Source organism: Hipposideros armiger, unplaced genomic scaffold, assembly GCF_001890085.2.
Source record: "Hipposideros armiger isolate ML-2016 unplaced genomic scaffold, ASM189008v1 scaffold_127, whole genome shotgun sequence".
Taxonomy (NCBI): domain Eukaryota; kingdom Metazoa; phylum Chordata; class Mammalia; order Chiroptera; family Hipposideridae; genus Hipposideros; species Hipposideros armiger.
The window spans coordinates 307,072-325,013 of record NW_017731477.1 but is presented as its reverse complement, the minus strand read 5'-3'; the positions used below and the strand labels follow the sequence as shown (position 1 = coordinate 325,013).

The 17,942-nt window shown below is 40.3% G+C and overlaps 1 protein-coding gene across 3 annotated transcripts in view; it reads right to left on the bottom strand.

Annotated features, from left to right (window-relative positions):
- PLPPR5 (phospholipid phosphatase related 5) overlaps positions 1-17,942 on the bottom strand; it is a 105,728-nt gene that overhangs the window by 85,548 nt on the left and 2,238 nt on the right. The window lies entirely within an intron of this gene.

Here is a 17,942-nt window from a genome sequence, read left to right as displayed (position 1 = left end):
CTGGGCATGCATTTGTGGATGGAATAAATACAAATGAAACTCTGGTGTGGTGGGTGAGTATTTTAGGGAGATATAGGAAAAAGAAAAGAGGCTTGGCTTATTTGATTCACAAACTGAATAGCTGCCTTCTGAGTGAATGGTGTTAGCTATGGCAAACACAGGATCTGGCTGGGACCCTTGTGGACCTGACACCACAGCCATGCCTTGGTGGCAACGTTTCATCACCCCTCCACACGCTCATATACAGACAATCTGTGTGGCTCAGAATTCATGCCTTTGCCAATACTTTAATATATTAAAAAAAACTTTATTGATAGCACATATCCAGTCACAGGACAGCCTCCTCTTTTATGGGGCTATGAAATCCACAACGTCTCACATTTTCCTTTTTATCCTATCTACTTATCTGAGATCATACATCACTTGATAATAATTCGGGGAAAGTAGAATTAACAAAAGGAGATAAGAAGAGATAAATACAAATAAATCCCAGATAATACTAAGGGAAGGAACTAACACCCAATTTTTCTTTCATCTCTATCCTATTTAATGTTCTTATTGGTTTAGCTGTTTTCTCCTAATTCAAAACACCCACTAGACATAAATTTTTCTGGTTGTTTATTTCAACTCAATATTGTCTTGATTCACTAGTTGAGTATGTTTATATCATTTGATCTATTTCACTGGACTTTGTAATAAGTGCAAAATTTCCAATTGGCATCTCAGTGATTTAATGTTCATATGGAATTTTTATTCTATCCCCTAAACCTCCTTCTCTGCATCAAAGATGGTTCATTGTTGCATTTGGACATGTTTCAGTTACACATAAATTACTGTTCTCCCCACTTGCTCCTTTTTTTCTTTTTGTAGGAACTCCCTAATACAATCAAATGGACTAAGTGGAAGAAGTATGCTCCTTCTTTTCAAAACTCCCCCTGGGCCCTCTGTACACATGCCTCACTGGGGTGGGGGTGGGGGTGGGAGGAGAAGAAAGGATTTTGGGGCCAGGAAGACCGGCTGGTTTCAAATTACTTAACGCTATGCAAGTTACTACTTTTTTATTTTTTTTAAAAGATATTTATTGGGGAATTGGGGGAAGGGGAACAGACAAGTTGCTGTCCTTTTGTTCTTCAGTCTAGTTGTGGAGGATGTTGCTTCACTGGCCCAAGTTGGCACCATCATTGCGCTCTTCCCGGGCGAGGCAGATCAGTCGCCGGCTTCTGGATGGCCGCTCACTGCGGCTGCTGGCCGCTCACGCTGGCTGCTGGCTACACACGGTAGCCCATGGCAACCCACTGCCCCAGGGGCTGCAGCCTACGCCGTCGCCCTGTCGCCTGCGACTCACGGCAGCCCAGCTCCAGGCTGAGCTGTTGTTCAGCATCTTAGCTGTAGAGGGCAGTGCCACTGGCCCTCATATGTGGGATCCGAACCGGGGCCCTCTGGTGTCCCAAGCCAGCTCTTAATCAATGCACCACTCGGCCGGCCCTACTTAATGTTTTTGAGGCTCAGTTTCTTCTTTCACAAAAGGGTGATGATAATACAAAATGATAGAACTGTTGTGAAAATTAAATTAGCCCTCCTCTCCCTCCCCACTCTCCCCCAAAAGCACTGACTTCTATCAATGAGCACCTCCTATAAGAAAACAGAATCAAGGACATCAAATAACTGGCCCCATATTACACTAATTAGTAATAGGTTCAGGATCCACACACAGGTATGTTTGATTCTAAATCTACCTCAATAAATATTAGTTCTCTCTCCCTTCCAACCAAATCCAAACATGCCCACCCCTCGTGGCAGTCTCCTGTTACTGAGTAGTGAAAACGCCATGTTGTTGGAGACGCCTTCTCTGTAGCCTGAATTCACGCTGCTTATTTTCTTCACTGGGCTATCGCAGCATTTCCCTCATTAATACAGCCACCAGTGACTGAGCACCCGCCCCGTCCCAGGCATCCCAGGCACTCCTCTAGTACTGGGATGAGTTTCAAACTGTGATGGCTGGACTCCTGACTGGACTGCAAACTTCCTGAGGTCAGCGGAGCTCTTCTCACGTATCTTCACCCCGGTTGCCCTTTTCTTCACTCGCTGCAAAGAGCTTCAACAGAAGTTTAAACCATCAGGGACAGGTTCTAATCTAACCTCTGCCACTGTTTTGATTGCAAGACTATGAGCAAATCTAATATTTCTGAGCCTGGCTTTCATCATCTCTAAATGATGACAACGCCCATGCCACGCGAGTGCTGTGGCCCATTCTGTGAATGACAGCTTTACGCAGATGTAAGGGGTCATGTTGTTGCTTTTGTTGGCATGTGATGTCACATTATTTAATCCATGAATGCCAGAGCGAATGTTCGGCAGGTCAGTTCTGCACTAACAGCAGTAAGGTCAGAAATTTGGTTCCACATTAAGGTCTTCTGAATTCTATTACCTCACATCTGTTTAGACTCTGCTCATAATCAATTTCTGAGCCACTGACTGCTGCCTGATGGGAAGGGTTCCTGTCTCGGCTGCTGGTGATCCTAATGTGGGCTGCTGACCCCCAGCACCCCTGACTGCGTATGTGGGGAGCCTCACGTCACCGCCTGTGCTGTCCTCTGGCCTTGCTGATTCTGACCAGGCTGCCCAGCTTTGCCGTATTTCTCAGCATCCTCATTCCAGGCTGTCATCTCCTCAATGGCCCTGGCTTAGCACTGGTCTCTGGGAGCCAGAAAAGCCTGCCTGCCACAATCCCAGCTGCCATCCACGCCGTGGCCTTCTTGGTCCTAAATGTACCACCAGCTCCCCCAGTCTCTGCTATCACACCCTCATCAGGTGCCAGCACTGCTTGAAATCTTTTTTCTTTGGGGAAACCAAAAACCTAAATTGTGTGGTCTGTCTGACTCTCCCACCTCTTTTTTCCCCCATGCCCAGCTTTTCCAGACATGGCCAACTTCTACGTCGCCCAAGTTTTCACCGCTGTAGCTCCTTCTGGGTTGTTCTTGCCACGCCATGAATCTGATTGCTTTTACAAGCTTTCTTTGCAACCTATAATGTGTTTCCTCTTTTAAATTCCTTTAAGTTCTCCCTTCCACATGAATGAAGCCAAGACACTAGCACATTCACAACACATTTATGCAAATCCAATTAATCCAATCAAAGCTTGTATGTGTAAAAGCCTGTCTTGTGTGCTCTTTAAAAAAGTCATTTCCCATGAATGGAAATCATAATTAGATGACTAAATTTAGAAGGATAGACCATCTTGCAAAGAAAACCAAGCATATTTAAACCTTAATGCCATAAACTGGAAAATCTGACTTTCACCTATCAAGAATAGTACTGTTCTATTTCACATACATTTCAATCCACACTTTTCTGAAAGAATTGTAATATCACGTCCCAAAATTTCTAGAGCAACATATAGATGCATATATTTCCCTTTAATTTCCCATTTATAATGAGATTTAAGACATTTATTACACAGGTGAGCACACCTGTTATGCAATTTAGAAAATGCAGCTCAAGATGACCTAATTATGGAAGCAAAACATAGCAACAGTAACAAAAATATCCTTGCCAATTTAAATTAACTGTGTTTACCAACACGAACTTTCATAATTGTACCAATATTGATCTTTTAGCATTGTTCATGTTGCTAAATAATGATTCAAAAGCATGTAGTATGTGTGTCATTGGAGTTAACGTCTTAGTATCTAATTAAAAGTTGCTTTCAGAGTGATCTTTTTATTTTAAAAACACAAGTACTCTGGGACACATTTAGCAGCCAAGACCAATGTGATGAATATTGCCCCAGATTCCTTAAAACATTAAACAATATTCTAATGTTTTTCCTTTAATTTACTAAATTAAAGTCAGTCACAGAAGTAGAATTACTTTTGTAAGATAAGGAGACTTAGATGTCCAATGGGACACCATTTTGCAGATAAGAGTGAGGCTAACAGGTAATCTTGTATCACAGGTTTGCCTGTTCAAGCCGGTGGGGGAATTCTGACTTCATCGCTGAGTGTTATTGTAATGTGTTTCCTACTAAACAGCCTTGTGTTCTGAACCTAATCCCTTCTATGCTATACCCCTTCCCATTCCAGACATTCTTGGAGTTCTTCAACCTATGATTTCTCCAGGCTAAATTCTTTACTTGGAACACCACATTTCCCTGACTAGCTAACCATCTCCTCTTACAAATCTTGTCTTTCATCATTTCTTCTGTCTTCCTCACCCCACACTCATTGCCATTTATGTGTCTCCATCAGGATTAGTATATTTGAGTTCCTTGAGGTCAGAAATCCTTCCTCCCATCTTTAAATATACAGAGCCCATTACACACACACAAAGCCTTTTCCAGGGATGACTCAGTAAACGTATGTTAATGAATACAAAAAGGAATGAATTACTGAATACCAGATCGTTGTGTTTTAATGTAATTGCTAGTAGGCTATTTCATTTGCACCCATTTGATAAGGTGAGGTGCTAATTTGCACTTGTTTGATATTTCACCCTAATTGGGAAATCCTGAATTTCAAGGCAAAGTATCCATAAACAATAAAATCCTGATTTCATTTTCTCAGTTCCTCCCGAAGTTAATTGAAGTTGTAAGAGATTTGCCTGCCCATGCAGCACTGAATCTTTCTTTACTCATTAATGTCATTCTCTAAAGTAACACTAATTTTTATCACTCTCTGAGGAAAGAACTCTTTTCAAAAATAGTTCCATGTATTGAGTCAAATGTTTCAACTCTTAGTCTATGATTACTAATGAAAATGTACAGAGTATGATTCAGAGACCCTGAGTGACAATAACATCATGACTCATCTCATTTAGAAACATTGCCAGCTCTCTGAATCCTACATGAAAGCATCGAAGAAAGTTTCCTAATATACCATATATACAGATTTCACATGTAAAATGTACTGGTAGTTTGATTTGCAAAATAGGAAGATGATGTGCTCTTTAAATCAACCAATTTGTCGTTTTGGAAAAACTGGGGGAAAAAAGTGTTGAAATATAGAAAATGTCACACTTGCTGAAGAAAGAGCATATGCTACAAAAATGCTTAAATAGGGACAATTTAACATTATAAAACTACGTGCTATGGACAATTAAAGACATGGGGAAATGAATTAGGGGTTACAGAGGGAAAGTATGATGGTTTTTAAAAATTTTAAAACAAAATGATAGGTGTTTGAAATAGTCTCCATTTGAAGTAAATAAAATTTATTTTGAACTACATTTTATATAACTTTGATTAAATAAAATATTACATGGGTGTACGTGAGGAAACTATTGAAATCAGGGATAACTGAGAAATCAAGCAAAACACTAAAGACTTAAGTTTTGAAAAAATAATTTGGACTTTATAACCTAAGTATTTATGAATACTTATGTTCATTTAAATATATTTTATCATGAAAACTAACATGTATTCAAATGCCTAGGAAATTGATAACAGTCTTAAAGAGTACCCAAAATCATGTTAATTTCTGCTCCTCTGTTATCTCAAAATATACAAATAGTTACTTATATCTAACATTGGAAAGGCATTATATTAGCCACTATCTGGTGAGCAAGAGGCAAAGATATATAAGTGCTAGTTGCTGGTCTATAGTATTTATAATCTTCTGAAGGCCAAAATGTTTGTATGTAATTAACTATAATAAATAACCACTGTATGTGCTAATACAATTGGAAGCATTTTAATAATAACCTGATTCCAAGATGGCAAATCCAATTCGAAGAGGTTACTTAGAGTTGTGTCTTAAAGACTGAAAGCCCATATTAATCTCAGTTAAAAACAACATGCCGGGTCAGCCGAGTGGTGCGTTTGGTTAGGAGTTGGCTTGGGACGCCAGCTCTGAGCAGCAGGGCCCTGGTTCGGATCCCAAATGAGGGCCAGTGATGCTGCCCTCTACAGCTAAGATGGTGAACAACAGTTTGACCTGGAGCTGGGCTGCCGGGAGTCAACCAGCAATGGCGTAGGCTGCAGTGGGACTGGCCAGCAGCGGGTGTGAGCTTTCACAAGCTGTGGTGAGCAGCCGCCCAATGGCCAGCGAGCAACTGCCTCACCCAGGAAGAGCACAATGATAATACCAACATGAGCCAGTGAAGCGACATCCTCCACAACTAGACTAAAGAACAAAAGGACAGCAATTTGTCTGTTCCCCTCCCCCAATTTCCCAATAAAATCTTTAAAATCAAAATGCCACAGTCTCTTAACCAATGTCTGTTGCGGTCATGGGAGGGGGACAGTATATGTCATTGTGCAGTGTTTTTGCCTACCTAAAAATAGTTTAACCTACTCCCTTTACAGATGAGACAACTGACCACGAGGTGGCTTTACATCAACCCCAAGGCCAGTGCATTAAAGTAGAAACAGTATACAAAATTCCTGCTCTGCTTGCCAGAAGTTAAAAGTACACCCTAAATACATTATTTGGTGCAGGTGCCACACGGTAAAAACATAGGACATCTCAGATGAAGTCAGATGTGTGTGGCCAGTATGGTGGCATGGACTAACATCCCTGCTATGAAAGATGAAGACTCTAAGTCTCAAGAAAGGAGGAGTCAGAGAACTGAAAAATAGCTTCCTGCATTGGGAAACCATCCAGGTTGTTCCATGGGGCTTCAAAAGGTGAGACAGGCCAGTGAGCAGACGATTCAGAGAAACAGACTTTATTTCATTGTAAGGTAGGGGGTCCTAATGGTGAGACTTGTCTTATATACAGAAAGGGCTGCCCGGGGAGCCCTGAGTTAGAGCTAGGAGGGAAGTCACCTGCTTGTCAGGCCGAGTCACTATTCCACTTATTAATGAATTAATGAATTTATTTATTTATTTATTTATTTATTCTTTATTATTTATTTATTTATTATTTATTTATTTATTTTAATTTCACATCATCATGAAACCTGAATGTACAAAATGTATTGCCGTTCCTCTGCATTCATTGTTGCCATAAAATAGTACATATTATTGCAGTTTCTTTTATTTTGCCTTGCTTTCACTCCAGCTCCCCATGCCATACCTACAACTCCCCTTCTCTTTGATGGAGAGTGTGTAAGATAAGGGGGAAAGACTGTAATTCAAAACAGAAGTTCGTAGGAAGTACTAGACCACTGTTGACTGGAAGCTTCGAGGCAAGAGTTAGGAAAGAGGCGGGATTGGAGGGGCCTGTGTTAAAGGAAGAGAAGTATTTCAATAGCCGGAAAGGCAGAGCGGAGAGAATAACAGACAGCACAGCACAGCAGGGAGCTGCTTTCCCAAGTTGCTGCTTTATCCCCCGGAAATGGCACCACAGGACTGGACCAAGGGTTTCTGCTGTCATTTTGAGAGTATTCTTAAGTCTCTTCAAAAAAAAAAAAAGAAGAAGAAGAAGACTTCAAGGGCTGGCCAACTGGCGCGTTGGTTAAGAGCTGGCTTGGGACGCCAGAGGGCCCCAGTTCGGATCCCACATATGAGGGCCAGTGACACTGCCCTCTACAGCTAAGATGCTGAACAACAGCTCAACCTGGAGCTGGGCTGCTGTGAGTTGCCGGCGACGGTGTAGGCTGCAGCCCCTGTGGCAGTGGGTTGCCATGGGCTACCGTGTGTAGCCAGCAGCCAGCGTGAGCGGCCAGCAGCCGCAGTGAGCGGCCATCCAGAAGCCGGGGACTGATCTGCCTCGCCCGGGAAGAGCACAATGATGGTGCCAAATTGGGCCAGTGAAGCAACATCCTCCACAACTAGACTGAAGAACAAAATGACAGCAACTTGTCTGGTCCCCTTACCCCAATTCCCCAGTGCTGTTCCCATCCCCCCAATTCCCCAATAAAAATCTTTAAAAAAAACTTCAAAATATAAACATAAATATATTAATACCACTGAATAGTTTTGTCATGCCTCTAACTAGTAGCAAAGCCTTAAAGAAATGACTATGCCTTGCGTGTAGCAGATACGTTATATGTGAGTTTATATATAGTGTTACAATTATATTATGTTAAAATCACACTATAAGAATTTCCAATCTGTGCATCAAAAATGGGTAGGATTTTGTTATCATCACTTGTAGTGAATGTCATATGTAGTTTTACTTTTTATCTGAAAAGATCTGATGTTAGGAACATAACAGAAGGCATCACAGAACCAAATGATTTGGGAATTAAATGCTGTTTTTCTTTATCTGTCATTACCTGTTCACTATCACGAATTAAGTGCTAATTGTAAATACAATATTCAGTAAAATCTTTTCAGTAAACAGTATAAAGTCACAAGAAAAAAAATCATAATCACATACTCCACCTCTCTCTCCCAGCTAATACTGCTATCCAGTGAAATTAATTTCAGGTGGTCTTAACCCCTTCAGGAGACCGCAAAAAATGCAGTACAGGGACAAGGACCATCCCTGTGTTAACAGCACACTGGAGCCATTCTGCCAAGGAAGCCAGTTGCCTGCTGTGGAGTTCTGAGCTAGGTGCTCACTCTTTTTGTGCTTGTGTCATCATCTGCAAATTAAGGTAACAATAGTGCCAATCCTCAGTGTTGTTTTTAGGGTTAAGTTATTAACACCTGTAAGGCACTTACAGCAGTGAGTGCCCCCTATATATTAACTCTTTGTGTAATTTCTCGTTAGTAGCATGGCCTTGGGCAAGTCACTTAATCTCTCTGGTCATTCAGTTGAAAATTACGAGGTAACTAAATGATCTCTAAGGCTTCTTTCATGACTAAAAAGTCCCAGCTACAAAGAAGCATGTTCTCTCTCATATTGGAGTCACAAGTCTTTTCTGAAAATGGAATGGCAGAAGGAGCCCGATCATGTGGTTTGAATAAAGTGTCTACTGGATTCCTATATCTGTATTCTAGACTTCACCCAGGAAAAATGAAAAGGGGACCCCCCAAGTAATCATGTGATGAGGAGCAAGAGAGAAGAGGAACAAAGTTTTCTTTGTGAAAGACCAAAAGGTTTGTCACATAGTTTTGACTGAGTCTCTTCATTCATTTTAGTAACTGAGCAAACCCAATGTGCCAAAGACACATGTGAAGGAAGAGGCCACTGTCACCTACTCAAAGATATTGTTTTGTTCTTTAATTGGAAATGTCAGAAGTTCATTTTAAATTGCAAGATGGGGCCTCAGGTGTGCTATCTCTATCCAAGAATGCTCAATTTTGGTGTCCGTGAGAACATAGCATTCTGCTTTGAAGAGATCTCTGGAATTATAAGCTGCTTCTCAGTGTGAAAAGTGCTTCTGTGCACCCCAGTGTGAGAAAAAGCTAAATCTGAAGTCTCAATAAAAAAAATCTCGATAGAAAAGTACAGTTTCTCCTGGCACTACTGAAAGAATCCTTTAAAAAATGGGGATCATTGAACTAAAAACACAATACACAATTTACTCAGCAGAGAGGTTCTGGTTATATCAACACAAACCCTGCCTCCCTTAGAGAGGAAATGGCACAAGTTATTTTGGAATACATAGCTATGTCAGGACTACAGTTTATTTAACTGCCCTATGCTTTCATAAGCTTTCTATTTCCTGATACTGCTTTGAAATATGGGGGAGGGGAAGATTGACTTTAATCCTGGTTTTAGGATTTGGAGCAAGTCAAGTAAGCTCTTTTATCCTTATTTTCCAGGTCTGCTACACATGGAAGATGTTCAATAAATACTTGCTCAAGGAAAGAAGAAATGAGGAAGGGAGGAAGTCCTGGGTAGTCACTAGCATTTAATCAGAAAGGTCCCACTCCAAAGAGGCTGCTGAAAGTCTTTGCTATCTCTGTGTTAATTACCAACTGACTTAATTAGCATTGTGTATATAAAAAAATGATTTTTTTATTGATGAAAGTAGTGACTGTTAATTAGCATGATGAATGCTAAAAATGGACTCTTTATTGGTGACATTAAAGATTTTCAAGGGCCAGCTGAGTGGCGTGATGGTTAAGAGCTGGCATGGACACCAGCTCTGAGCAGCAGGGTCCCAGTTCAGATGCCACATGAGGGCCAGTGACGGTGCGCCCTCTACAGCTGAAATGGTGAACAACAGCTCGACCTGGAGCTGGGCTGCTGTGAGTTGTAGGCAACGACATAGGCTGCAGTGGGGCTGGTCGGCAGCTGGTGTGAGATTTTGTGAGCCGCCGTGAGCCACCATGAGTGGCCGTCCAATGGCCGGCAAGCAACTGCCTCACCCAGGAAGAGCGCAATGATAATACCAACATGGGCCAGTGGGGCGACATCCTCACAGCTGGACTGAAGAGCAAGGACTGGCAGCCTATCTGTTCCCCTTCCCAGATTCCCTGGCACTGTTCCCTACCCTCAATTCCCCAATAAAATCTTAAAAAAAATAAAATTCAAGCTCTGTGGATAGACTAAAATAGTTTGGAGATAACATCCCACCCTTGAATGAACAAGGTTACAGTGAGGCCTGTAACCTATACCCCAATGACTTGTTCTTAAGGGACCTCGAGTCCAGCCATTGGTTGAGGAGGGTTTGCTTGAAGCATGTCAGCCTGAGGACACAGAATCCCATGGGGCAGTGCTGAACCTTTCACCAAGGTTTCATACACTCAAAATACTGAGCTTACAGAACAGGGTACACATGGACTGTTTTGCCTGTTTTGATAAATGGTTATTAAGTAACCAAATGCTCAGATTTGAGTCATTGTAACCTCATCATCATAAATTTCACATGATGTCTGGACAATATCTTCCAAAAATAACTGAAGAACTGGGTATGACAAAATTGTCTTGAGTTAGACTAGAACACCCTGACTCTGAGATGCTCAACATCTCAAATGAGAGCATTGAGCATCTCAAAGTATGGAAACATGAATAAAAATAAATACAACACAAAGCATAACATAAAGTTATTTTAAAGCCATAATTTGTGAAAGAAATGAAGGAATCATAGAAGCCAATTCAGTTATTCGTTGGGAAACAGGGGCAAGAGATGTGCTCAGAAGAGTTGAAGCTAGGTCCGGAAGGATATAACAGAATGTTCCAGAAAGCTGGATGGGGGGGCGCATTACAGAGGTTAGAAGCAAAAGAGATAAAAATGTATTCATACAAAAAATTTCAAATTTATTATAGACCAAAATATATATACACACTACACACACACACACACACACACACACACACACACACACACACACATGCTTTCACTCACTCATGTTCTCTGAGAAAGAAATGTCCACAAAAAGACTGTCTAGAGTTTTAAATGTACCTGGTCTGCAGAGAAATCTCTATGATTCTGTTTTTACCAAAAAAAAAAAAAAGTAATTTTACTGCCAGTGATTTTCAAACTACATCTGTCATAATATAACTAAAAAAGTAACCAGCCTGCTGAGTGAAAACTGGCATTCTCAGAAATAGTTTAAATAGTACTGCATATAGAACTTCATTTCACATATTTTAAAATATCTTGCATCAGAATGATATTCCTTATGATTTCCCGAAGTCTGTTACAATAATCCTCCGAACTCCAGGTTAAGATCATAACACTCACACAAGAACTTGCCTTCCCAACCTGTATGAATGGAAATGTTCAGCTGGGAAAATCAAGTCGGAGTTCTATTGGCTACTCCACTGGTCTTAGAAACCAATGAAGTTTTGTCTTTGAACACAGATTTTTAATTTTCCTTTTCGTGTCTGGTAGTAATTGAAGCTATACATCAACATGCATGTAGATACCATAAAGAGCACATTGACATATAATCAATATGCTTAACTCTCCCCTGTCGTCTAGGAATGCCACTATTTAATGTGATGAATCAAATTAGTGGTCCTGTGGCCACCAGAGCGTTAAACTTGAAGTAATAGGTTCAGATCTTAGATGCGTCATTTACCAACTGGAGCAAATTGCTTAAGCTCCCAGATGTGTTACCACATATACTATTTGAAAGGGTGAATGTGAACAGAAATTATCAGTACACCTCTTGTCCTTTTGCTGTGCACAATCAATAAATATTATTGGCATCTATGCTAGAAGAGCAGCTATCACTTACTGAGGACTTAACACATGCTTATATTTAATTCTTACAAGGTATCATACTGAGTATCATTCTTTCAATCTTACAGACAAGAAAACTGAGGCTTGGAGATACAATTTCATGCATATTGTCTTAACTCTTGAAGGACAGTGAATAGGTCTACTCATTATACAAGTCCAAACAACAGCAAATTACACAAATGAATGGGATGATTCTTGACAATACTCAGAGCTTATTAAAATATTTTGAAAAACAGCATTAGGTATGGAGTAATACTCTGTAATAATTAGTTAGGAGCCCATTTCATACTGTTGGCTTTTTAAATTATTTATTTTTGCTATTGTTTCTACAGGAAACTCAGAAAAGAAGTATAAAACTCTTATTTGGTTTTCCACACACAGAGTAAGTATATTAGACTGGCAAAGCGATGCTACAAGCAGACATAACCATCTCCAATAACAAGGTGTCTACATAGCCCGTGTAATCTGCGCATGTTATGTTTTCCTCATATGTATGAAGGGATTTATTGTCTCCAAAGTGCATGCTCATCCATTTGATTCTCACAACAGCTCAGAATGGTCGGAAGGAATAAGTCAACGTTTTTTTCAGATAAGGTAACTGGATCAGAGAAGCCACGGGGATAATGAGCAATGGGGGATGGAGGGAGAGGAGACACGGAAAGAAAAAGAGAGAAAAGGGCCGGGAGGAGAAGACTCAGAGGGAGAATGGAGAGAGAGGGAAAAGGAGATGGAGGAAAAACTAGTTGGTTTTTAGACCCCTAGGTCTTTGCTGTCATCTCAGCATCAGGATCTCCTTATCAGTTTGCAAAGGGGAGGGGTAAACGGAAACAGAGACAAAAAGGAACGCTGGGACCGAGGGAGGGGCCTACGGAAAGAGGGAGGGAGGATATGAATGAATAAACATGAATGAGAATACCTAAGTAAAGAAAGATTCTAAGAGTCATGAGGAGGAGTTTAAATACATTCATAAACCCACAGAAAGTAGTTCTTAACTTTTAGGGGACCTTGGACATCTCTGACAGCCTGATAAAGCCCTGGAGGCTCGTATCAGAAGATAAGATATGTATTATACATACATACATATATACATACAGCATTTTATACACAATTACAGTGTGTTCACTGCTCCCCCAAATCAAGGGCTAGGTCCCATTTAAGAAACACGCCTGAGAACTAGCAGCCCCCTCGCCTCCGTGCACGGTAGTTTGCAGATCTAGAGCCAGAGCGTGGTTCCACGTAAAGGCAGGTGCCTGCAGCACCATGTCGTGTGCGTTACAGAGGCAAGAAACATGGCTTCAGAACAGAAATATCTCTGAATCCCTTCTGCTGCCACCCACCTCTCCATAACATTTCAAGCTTAACAGGACAAACACAATTTCCTACACCATACACTGAAACCATTATCACACTGGAACACAAAGCTTCCCATCAAACCAGAAACAATGAAATTGAGGATAAAAGTTTTGAGAAAATTTTGACTCTTTTAATATTGAATCACTATGACTAAAAAAAATCTTTAAAGATTCATTCATGTGTTAGGATAATGGTATATAACAAAAGGCCTAAATGCACAGGCCCTGACCGTGGGACTCCACATTGGTCATCTAATCTTTCTTACGTCCAAGTCTCCTTCATAAGTTTATTGTGAACATTAATTATATTGATGGATTTTTAAAAGTTAATACAAGTCTGACATATAATCTCACCAAACATCATATGTCTCATTTATAAAGTGGGTTTAATGATATGATAGTACCTATGTTTAAAGTAAGTACTACCATGGTGAGCATTAAATGAAGTAACACATAAATAAATGTACCTAACATAGTGCTGGGTACATAGAAAATATTAACTAGTGTTAACCTGCTGGAAGAAATGGAAGAGTCCTCAAAGGTAAGAATCATTAACTTGATTCCAAGAACAGAGCTCTGATTTTCACCATTCTTGCTATTCAGACTCCCCAATTTTTGTGGGTGAGTGGATTGAACTAGGTGGCCTCTGTCCACCTCTAATATTTTATCAGCCCTGGAGTCCACCAACAAATAAAAATATGTTGCTAAGTGCTTTAAATAGGTTATCTTGATTAATCATTAAAACCTTGGGAGGACTATTGGTAGCCAACACACATAGTATTGCTGGGTACTACTCTGAGAGTTACATGTGTTAACCCATTTCATACTCATAATAATACTCATGTGATCTCCATGTTACAGCTAAAAAAACTGAGGCATAGATAGACTGGCTCAAGTTCACACAGCTGGGAGGTGGGAGATCTGGGCTTCAAACACAAGCAGTTTGATTCCAGAATTTGTGATTTTGACCTCTACATGCACTGCCTCAGAAGAGGTAGATCTTTTTTTCTTAATCTCCAGTTCATGAATAAGACAAATTTGCTGAAGGTCACACAATGGTAGGTGAGAGAAACCAGGATAAGAATTCAGACTTGTCCGACACCAATATCTGCGCTTTTTCTGCTGCACCATGCCACGGGAGTGTGTTCCAGGAGTGGGGAGAGGAGCAGGCATATGAGGCCTATGGGAAAGCTTTAGGCACTCTGATCTAACAAGATGGAGCTCTGGATACCACACGCCTTTCTGTCATCTACCTCTGCCACTGCCACATTTAGTGACGCGTCCCCCTTGGGAGGGCAGCAGTCGCTCCATCCCTCAGTCTCTGAGTCCAGAGGGAGTTTCTTGGGGATGCAGACATTAGTAACCAGAGATGTCCCTAACACTCAAACCTGTCCTGCTTGGTGCTGGCTTTCTGTCTTGGTTCTGGCTCTACGAAAATGGATGGTCTAGCTCCATCTCCTTCAAATCATCTGTGTTGCTTAGCGATCTAAGGAACAACAGCTGCTAATGACCACTGTATCTGAATTTGGAGAGCAGAAACCATTGTCATCATGAGTTCTTTAGCTCAGTGGAAGCCAAGATCACTAATTACATTTATATCTCTAACTTCTGTACATGGTGCTTTGGCAAATGCTATACAGATCAAACTGAACGGTGCCTGTTTTCAAAGAGTGTATACACCATGTCATCTTTGTAAATGAGTCCAAGTTACAGGTGTTTTCTGGAAACACAATTAAAATAACATTTCACAACGCAAAATAGACTTGGGTATAAAGATTTTAAAATAATTTCATATAGATATTTTAATAATAGAACAGCCCTATACTACTGTCCCCAAAATGTCCTAAAACATCACCCATCAGACAATGTCCCTACGTTATTCAATACCCCACAAATTGAGAAAAACTCTCAGCCTGGCATTCCAGGACTCATCAATGAGACTAGTCTTCTCCTTCAGCCGCATACCCCGTGTTGCCTGCACACCACTCTTAGAAACAAGACAAACCAAACGCTGTTTCAAGAGTACAGCCTGCATTTTCTGCTACCAAGTGGTTGTTCATGTAGCTGCTTCTGTGATGTCCTGACTCAAACTACATTTCAGCCTCTCCTTCAAGTCACATCTCGAATACCACCATTTTCATGAAGGCTTTCCGCACCCCTTCAAATAAAAATGATCTCGTCCCCTTCTGAACCACCAGAGTTGCTTGTGTTATAGGCATACATAGATATTTATGTACGTATGTATATGCATATAACACTTTTATTATGATGATTTATATTATGACCTTTTGGCGTGTTTACCTAATTTCCCAAATTAGGATGTAAACTCCTAAAGATCAGGGAGCATGGTTTACTTCTGAAGTTTCCTTTATAACTTTATATGGTGCTTGCCACACAGGAATTCAATAAACGTTTACTGAATTGTTATTTTATTAATAATGCTAATGATATAGTGATCTTTTACGGAGTATCAACTATTGGTCGAGGATGACATTTATATATTGTATCTAACTTAATATTGAAACTCCTGTGATAGGAAATGGAGGCTTAACAAGCTTAAATAAGTTGTTCAAGGTCACCCAGCAAGTAGAGTTCCCAACTGTTAATATAACAGCAGGGTGTACTTTGGATCTGAATCCAAATTTGTTAGACTCCAAACCTGAGCCCCAAAATCAGTACTTTATAAAAGTGGTAACATTGAAAAAAATATAGCTTTTAATTTTTAGATAAATAAATTTAGCAAGTATAAAAGAAAATCAAAGTTTGTGGTACTGAGGAGAGCTACTTTTCAAAATTAATCTAAAGCATTAGAAATGAGTTTCAAAGGTTAAAAATATAAATATTATGAAGAACCTTTATCACTGCCATCCAAGAAATATAAGAGATGGAGAGACTGAGGTATGTATTGAGAAGAATGATTTGAGTAAACCAAATTTGCATATTGTAACAAAAAAGACAAAGGCCTGGGAGTTTGATTAGGGTTAAAATTCTGGGTATAACCTTTTTAGGTCTGGTCCTTGGGCAAGTTGCTTCATCTTTATAAGTCTCAGTTTTTCCAAATGGTAGGTGACAATAATAATTGCAAATAGTAGATGTGTATAGGGTACGTAACTCAACAAATGATGGCTGTGCTAAGCTGATGTTCTCGAAAGGAATGGAAAAGCAGAGCTGCCATGTGTTCCCAACTTCTCACATCGGGAGTGCGCTATCCAAAGAGCAGAAGGGGCAACAAGGGCCAGAGCACAGCCATCCTTCAAAACCTAGTCTTTCTTTCTCTGCAGACTGACGCCCAAATTCTTTGTCTTGTAGCTGAAGCACTGAAAGTCAAAACATGTAAATCAAGTTGGATCCTGCCCTGATGCCTGTCCATCAGCCATCTCTGGCTCCCTTCAGAGAACATGTTCTTTGGAAGTACTGAGGGCAGCACGGCATCTGGCACCAGTCTCATGGGCATACAAACACCACACCCACCATTTTTGTTTTCCATGTTTCTAGTTTATTATCTGATCCTCAATGTCCTCCAATGTTAAGTGGAGACAGTATCTGCTGGAAGGGCTGCTCTGAGAAGTCTATGCGGCTATGATGACTCTGTGCCCAGCACAGAGTAGGCCCTCCGTAATGACTAACTAATTCCCTTTCCCCTCCTCTGTTCCCCATAAGTGGAGAATAATCAAAATCTCCGCCAATATGTTAATGTCACTAACTGGCACCTGCCACTGTAGATAGATGGTTAGGATCTGAAAAGTGCTGTCTCATTTAAATAAAACACAGAATGGTAATTACCAAGGGACAAGTTACAGACATTATTGATTATGGTTGTAACCCAACCAGTGTCCCGAAGATGACAAGCTTTTTTCTTTAAAAAAAAAGAAAAAAAAATCCCTGAGCTATTTAGTTTCCAGAAAACATGTGCCCAGAAGCTCAACATCTGCAGAAAGTGAAAAGGGCCTCGAGAAATGCCAACTTTTTCCCTTCCAGCTTTTCAAATGGAGGTGAGGGAACACAAACAAACATGAAGCTGGATTCTGGGTTTCTGACACATTTTCGTGAATTACAATAAAAAAAACACCAAACATTTTCTGGTACAAGGGCCAGCACTTCTCAAACCCATTTGCTGGAGTGATTTTGAAGTCACAGTACTCACGGTAAACAAAGTTACTCTGAAGTTAGTAAGAAGTTCCTTGCTTTGTTCCTAGATTTCCATTATGTGTGCTAGGCACTTTTCAGTATTTTGTAAATTATTAAATCATTTCCCCTAAAATCCAAGAAAACATGAATATCCAAACCTAATACATATGACAGATGTTCTTAACATTTATTATTGTGATTTACACATTCAGCCTCTAAAAATAACACTTTCCTTTCATTTCCCTGTTCATTTTTTAATTTCCTATTTGTTATCTGTTATCTGTTGAGGGAGGGAGGAAGAGAAGAAAGGAGGAAGGAACAGAGGCAGGCAGTGCCACAGAGGAAGGGAACCTCCAATAATTTGACAATACTACAGGAACCATAATGTTTTCTGAAGAAATACCACCAATTCTCCTACCAATAACTTTGCACCATATTCACATATGTAAATTATATTATTATTATCCTAATAACTACATATGTATATGGATGCGT